At 41.8% G+C, this 7,447-nt stretch overlaps 1 long non-coding RNA gene across 1 annotated transcript in view; it reads left to right on the forward strand.

Annotated features, from left to right (window-relative positions):
- LOC139227159 (uncharacterized) overlaps positions 1 to 7,164 on the forward strand; it is a 147,211-nt gene extending 140,047 nt beyond the window's left edge. The window contains exon 3 of the long non-coding RNA XR_011587399.1: positions 7,119 to 7,164. This is a non-coding gene — a long non-coding RNA (uncharacterized lncRNA). The remainder of the gene's footprint in view (positions 1 to 7,118) is intronic.
- The last annotated feature ends 283 nt before the right edge of the window (positions 7,165 to 7,447 follow it).

Raw genomic sequence — 7,447 nt, forward strand, 5'->3', positions numbered from 1 at the left:
CGATTTTGAGGGACTGCCTTTGATGATGATGACAAATCCATAGCATTTTGCCCCAGGCTATACCGGAAACCAACTTTTGCAGCATTCACTTGCCTTTTTTTAATTATATTTTATGCCTTTAGATATCACTCGTAGAGGAAGGACATATAGGGCTTAACGCATAAATATATTAATGAAGCACCAAAGGAATAATGCTGCAGCCTCCACTTGGCATTGCATGTCTGGGGGCGACGACATGGTATCTTCAGCCTAATGACCAACACTGCTCAAAAACCACTAAATGGCAGATTACCGAGATACCCTTTCTGGTGCCAGCAATCTGCTTTTAATCATTCAAGAACTAAGAATAAGGGAGTATATTTTCTCCTGTGTACAAAGATTAAATAATTTGTTTTAACTATTAAAGATCTATATTTTTTAAGAAAATCTGCACAAATAGAAAAACTATACCTCAGCTTCTTAATTATTAAAATAACTTCACTTCATCTATGATTGTTTTGCAGTTTCCTTGAAGTTTATACACTCCAAAGTCGTAACATGTTTATGGATTCTACTGATACACTAAGCTAAATGAACCCTGTCAGATTAGCCAGCTTTCAGACTAATGCAACTTGAGAAATCTTTCTTTATAATAACAGCGGATATCTGCTTGTTGTTAAACCAGAATCAAAAGGCATATTTTCATTGATGTAACACTTTTGGACTGACGTCTCTTAACTTGACAGTAAACAGAACTTGAGGTACAGCAACTGCGCGAGCTTGATAAAGGTCCCCTGGAGAACCGAGGTGGGTTTTCTGCTGAATATAAAGACAGTAGTCGACAGAGAAATACCAAGGGAGGATAGGGAAGCCAGGAAAGAAGATCCGTGGGGAAGAAAGGGATCTAAAACCAGTCATGAAGGGACAAGATTACACGAAGAGAGATAAAAGGCCACAAGAACCAGGTGGAAATGTGTAATAGTTCAGTCAGCATCTGAAATAAAAAGATAGGTTAACATTTTCAATGTAATCTCTTACCCAATGCCTCCATCCAGTACTGATAAAGAGTTCTCTCCCAAAACAACAAGCAGTCTTTTTCTTTCACATGCTGATTGTCAGTTCCATCACTTTCTGTTTTTTCTTAAGTTACAAGAACCTTTTACACTCACTGGCCCCGGTGCTGCCATAGAAAATGGTGAGTTGTTTTTTTATATCCACGTTAAAATAAAGTGTAAAAACAACGAGTTATTAAGCAGTGAATTGGTAATATCAGATTGGAATGTGCAATTGTGGTTCTGTGAACATCATTACATGCTATTGGTTTGAGCAAAGCAGCCTTTTAAAGACCTAATTATTTTTCATAGAATCATAGAAAATTACGACACAGAAGGAGGCCAGCCGGTTTTTGTCTGCCTTTTTTCTGGGAATTAAATAAAATGCATGATCTCTGCTTCATGCTGTAAAATACAGAAGTGTTACAGACTTCCTGTGCCTTATACTGAATAATCACGTTTCAAACTAAAATAACCGGGTGGGAAGGGGGGGGGGGGGATTTTAACCCCAAAAAACGGGTTGCTGGGATTGGGTGGGAGGTTAAAGTGTCAGAAAATGGAATCCCGACCCCAACCCTCCCCCCGTTAATTTCTGCTTTAACTGGGGCGGGGAGCCAACCCACTCCCAGGAGGCAGGTCGCCCATTTAACTATTATAATGAGGCTGGTGTGCCTCATGGTGATCCACCATTTCAAATTTAACTCTGGCTGGTGGGGTTTCCCAGGCCTTGGGGAACCCACCAGATAAAGGAAGGCGAGGACTGCTGGATCCAGGAGGTAAGTGCATTTCCACATACCTCCAGGGTCCAACGTCCTTGTCTCAGCCACCCCCAGCGATCGGACATCCCCCATCCCCCCTCCCCCCTCCCCCCTCCCCCTCTCACAAGGCCACTGATTCCCCCTCAGAGGCGAGAATCGCTACTACTGAGCCTCAGCTATCCCATTGGATCAAATTTCAGGGACTATTTTAACCCTTCACTGAAAGCGGTGGCCTGAATACAGTGAATTTCACTTCTGAGAATGTGATAGAAATGATGACAAGTTCAGGAGATGTGGTCGCTGAATCGGTCATGTTTTGCATTTGCTGTGCATTTGTTGTGCGTGCGTGTGCTACAGAATATTGCAAATATTTCTATAGGCTGCATAGCAACGTTATAATGTATTTTGGGTAAGAGAAGACCACAAGAAAGCCCATCCTTCCCCATTCAGATATTCTTTCTTGTGCGGTATCTGTATATAATTTATAACTATATACAGTAATATAGCATAATCATCAAAACATATAGGATGCCATCAAAAACATAAATAACAAAAAAACTTTGACTCAAGCTTGAAGCAAATCTGTATTTTCTTTGTATTAATGAACAGAAAAAAAGTTATTGATACATTTCTAAGTGTATATTGTAATGTATGCACCTGTGAGTATGCTCGCAGGTTTGTAGAGCTGTTGCTTGCATGGAGCAGTCCTGTGCAATAAGTTTTTAAGTCGGCTCACGAGCTCCCAGACCGCTTGCAATTTCTGCAGCCTGGAAGAGTCCGTGGTCCATGTTTTTATGGAATGTGCGAGGTTGCAGCCCCTGTTCCATTATTTAAAGGGGCTGCTCCTCAATTTCTGGTTGCACTTCAGTCCCACGCTCCTGATCTTTGGGCACCCTGTGCGGAGGGGAGCGGGCAGGTCCGAAGGCCTCCTTGTAGGACTGCTCCTGGGCACGGCCAAGGGGGCCATCAGCCGGTCCAGGCAGCGGGCGGTCGAGGGGGTCATTCAGCCTGACTGCCTGCCTCTCTTCCGCTCTTACATCCGGGCCGGGGTGTCCCTGGAGATAGAGCACGCGGTGTCCACCGGTACACTCGTGGCCTTCCGTGAGAGGTGGGCGCCAGAGGGACTGGAGTGCATCATCACCCCCGACAACCAAATTTTAATTTGATTTTATATGTTTTAAAGTTTAATTTGTTTTTATTGCCGAGTTTTAATGTCCCCCTCCCCTTTTATAGGGGGCACTTGTAAAATTTATGGTTTTAGTGCTCAAAACAAACACAAAAAACCCCCCAAAAAACACAAAAAAAACCAAAAAAACAAAAAAAGGTCTTGAAAAGTGTTTGGAGTGTCCCCTAGATCAGGGGGCACTTGATTTTAACTGTTTAATTTTGTTTCACAACTAAAAGAGTTGTAGAGCTGTTGCTTGCATGGAGCAGTCCCGTGCAATAGGTTTTTAAGCCAGGGTGTCCCTGGAGATGGAGCACGCGATGCCCACCGGTACGCTCGCAGCGTTCCGCAAGAGGTGGGCGCCGGAGGGACTGGAGTGCATCATCACTCCCGGCAACCAAATTTTAATTTGAACCACGTCAAAAGTTTAATTTGTTTAAGTTTGTCGGTTTTAGTGCCATCCCCCTTTTTTAGCCAGGTGGCACCTGTATAATTTGTGTGTCTGTGCCCTCAAAAAACATGTTTTTTTACAAAAAAAAACAAGGGGGCACTTGAAAAGATTTTGGAATGTGCCCCTCCCCCTTTAATCAGGGGGCACTTGATTAAAGAATTACAACAAAATAGTTGTAGAGCTGTTGCATTGTGAGTGGCTTAGCCAGTCATGTGATGTTCACAAGACTCAATAAAACCTCAGTCAATTGGGTCTCAGTCATCCACGATGAGGTATGCAGTTGTGAGCCTAGTGAATGAACTGGTAATGTGTAGTGAGATTGTTAAACCCTTAGTTAATAAACCAACTAGTTCTTAATAGCAATGTGTTGCTATGAATTCTTAAGCAAAGAGCCCATGAAGCAAATAAATTACACATATTAAGCCAAATTTTGGATTTAAATATAATAAAAATTGAATAAATTATATTCAGTTTTTTTTAGGTGCCGCATTTTTTAGCCGTCATCTATGTACATTCTGTTTGTAGCCACCAGATGGCGTCATTGCTGGAGGCCACTGAGCAGCACGCACATGGTGCTGCTCAGGTATAAAAGGCCAGCCATTTTGAGAGTCAGGCACTTTGGGCCTAAATAAAGCAGAGCCAAGGTTATACCTTGCTTAGTTAAACTGTAATCACTTTGAACCTTTATTGCATACATAACAGGAGCATAGAGTTACGGATTTGAAACCTGGCTATGCTAGGAATTCTTCAAAGCAAGTTCAAAGGAAGAAGCAGTTCAGAGGCTAGACCCTGTTACTGGAGGCTGGGATTCTTCCTACTTGGCTTTAGGTAACCATGCCAGTCGACACCCTGATGGATCCTCATGGATAGGACGATCCCAGCTGGACCAGCAGGGTGAAGCTAACCAGTGCTCTGCACGAAGTTGGCAAACAATGCACCTACTCTCACTTTGGGGTCTCTAAGCCTTGGTGATTGCTAAGCTGCACCTACATTTCTTCAGTACACTCCTGCAGGGAGAGTGTGTGTGCTTGATATCAATAGCAACAATTACTTGCATTTAAATAGCTCCTTTAACGTAATAAAACTCCCTCAGGCACTTTAAAGGAGCATTATCAGATAAAACTTGACTCTTGACAAGAGGAGATAGTATGACAGGACCAAAAATAAAAATGATTTATGTTTCTGCGCAACTTCTCCTTCTTCCTTTAGATTAGTTAAGCTCTTTGGATTGAGCATAAAACTTTCATTAATTTTGCATAAAACAAGAGTCTATGAGCTAGAAAGTTATTAACAATTTAAAGCTTCATATTCATGAGATGTCTAATTTTACTTTAATAGCATCAGTTGAAGTATATGCAAAATACCAATGTACTTTGCAGAACAGAAGCCTGTTGGGAATTTCATCATCCATTTTAAAAGGAAACTTCAATAAAATGTAATTTCAATCTGTTAATGTACTGTCAAGAAGCCTTATAATGATGGCTCTTTCAACACGTTCTAATGTTTAATTTTACATTTATAAAACCTTGTGACCCATTGCAAACTTATGTAAGCATGACGGCATAAATCTAAATTTGGGCTGCGATTCTGAATGGGCCTAAAACTTCTGAAAATAATATATTATGGCACCAAATGGTGTTACTGTGGACAGATTTCAAACCCTACAGGGCCAATGTAAACAGGCTTTCCATTCGGAATGTCCAAAACTGGATGATAATGATTCATGATGTGAAGTAACGAATATGCACACTTACAGCCTCTTGGCCATGATCTTTAGGCTAGAGAACAAGGTTAATGATCTTCTATGACAAAGTGATGGGAATGCTTTATTATATAGCTAGCATAGCCTTGTGATAAGCAACACCATGTTAATACTGAGTTCTTGTGTTGTAATCCAGCCTCCGCAATCAAATCTCCACAACCAAACTGGATTGAGCTGTTCTGTTTTTGCTCTGGCTGGAAGCCCCAGCACTATTTTCTAAATTAATTACATTTCGATCAGTTAGGCCTGAATTTCCCCAGAGAAACGATGTTCTGCCCATCTTCTCACCAGAGATTCCCCACAGAAATTCGACATACTCTACAATCTTAAGTAATTTGGACTTCATTTTTTTTGATAACCTAGCTTTACACAAGACAGCACAGAAACAGGCCATTCGGCCCAACGGTTCCATGCTAGTGTTTACGCTCCACATGCCCCTCCTCCCACCCCATTTCATCTAACCCTATCAGCATAATCTTTGATTCCTCATCCCTTTATCTAGCTTCCCCTTAAGTGCATCTCTGCTCCTCGCCTCAACTATTCCTTGCAGTTCCACATTCTAACCATTCTCTGGTTAAACAAATTTTCTCCTGAATTCCCTCTTGGAGTTATTAGATTTTTTTTTAAAATTAAGTAATAATTTTTGATGTCTAAATGATCATGCCTAAACACGATCCAGGCTTGGAGCTTTGCCAGACACCCAACCTACCTTAGGGGCAGAGGAGGTGAAATATGTTTTGGGCGGTCATGCAATGCAGGTGATAGTGAATTGGCAGCCCATTTTACAATCCGCTTCCATTGAAGTCAGCAAGACTTCTGGAATTCTAGGCTTGGTCCTTTTAGAAATGATGCCATTCTTAAGCAGGTACCTGCTACTTCATGCTGGCAAGTTGGCTTATATTCTCCAGGCAAAGAAAGACTTGCCTTTATATAGCACCTTTCACGACCACCGGATGTCTCAAAGTGCTTTACAGCCAATGAAGTACTTTTGGAGTGTAGTCACTCTTGTAATGTGGGAAACGCGGCAGCCAACTTGCGCACAGCGAGCTCCCACAAACAGCAATGTGATAATGACCAGATAATCTGTTTTTGTTATGTTAATTGAGGGATAAATATTAGCCAGGACAGCGGGGATAATTCCCCTGCTTTTCTTCGAAATAGTGCCATGGGATCTATTATGTCCACTTGAGATGGCATCCCTGACAGTACAGCCCTCTCTCAGCACTGCATTGGAGTGTCAGCCTAGATTTCTGAGCTCAAGTTCCTGGAGTGGGACTTGAACCCACAACCTTCTGGCTCAGAGGTGAGTGTGCTACCCACTGAGCCACAGCTGACAGGAAGCATGCCAGAAAGAAGCCATGGTGAACCAATAGTGTTGGCTATTAACGGATGCATGCATTTAGAAAAACAATAACTGAACACATTTAATTGTTAGAAACAATTACTGTATATCACTTGGCTATTAGGCAACACCATAATCGATTGAAGATAACCTTTGCATTAGCATCAGTTCTCAGTCGCTACCTTAATGCTACGGGTATGACTGTTGGCCTCAGTGCACTTGAGCTGGAGAGAGGGAATTCCCAGCCTTGGTCCCGATCCAGTGTCTCCTGCCAAGGGATCAGCCTCAGCTGTCATGTGCTTGACTATTATCAATCACTCTCGGGGACTACAAATGGAGAATGGATACTTAGGAGAGGTTCAGGGAGGTTATTGTGAGATGTTAGGACTGTATAGGACGTTGTCTCTGCAGAAAGCAGTTGCTTTAGGAGAGGAGGAAATACAGGGAAAAAATTTAAACGTCAGGCTTTTTGTTATTGAACCAGGATTTTAATTCTTCTTCATCGATAAGTTTATTTTATTGACTGTATAAATCAGCTGGCATTAAATTCATTTCTGCAGAGCTCATGCCCTGTTTATTAATAATTGTTGTTATATTTCCATTTCTTAGCTTCTTTGCCAAATTGACCGAACAAAGAATAACACTGAATGTGACACACGTCAATCAGCTGTCCTGCGGAAACTTTATGAGCTGTCAAGACATAAATAAGCTCAAGTTGCTTGGGTTTAATTTGGATCACACACCCTCTAATAGATTGTGGTAATAAACCTTTCACACACCCTCCCCCAGTTTGTCCCAATGTCCTTGGAAACGTAAGACTATACATGATTGTAAAAGATTGTTTCCATTCATCGAAAGGTCATAGACTTCATTGCCCACTTTATCTCTTATAGCCTCCGATAGTCTTGTGTGGCAACAAAACATCTGTCACCTCCTGG

The sequence above is a fragment of the Pristiophorus japonicus genome, chromosome 16 (genome assembly GCF_044704955.1).
Source record: "Pristiophorus japonicus isolate sPriJap1 chromosome 16, sPriJap1.hap1, whole genome shotgun sequence".
NCBI lineage: Eukaryota > Metazoa > Chordata > Chondrichthyes > Pristiophoridae > Pristiophorus > Pristiophorus japonicus.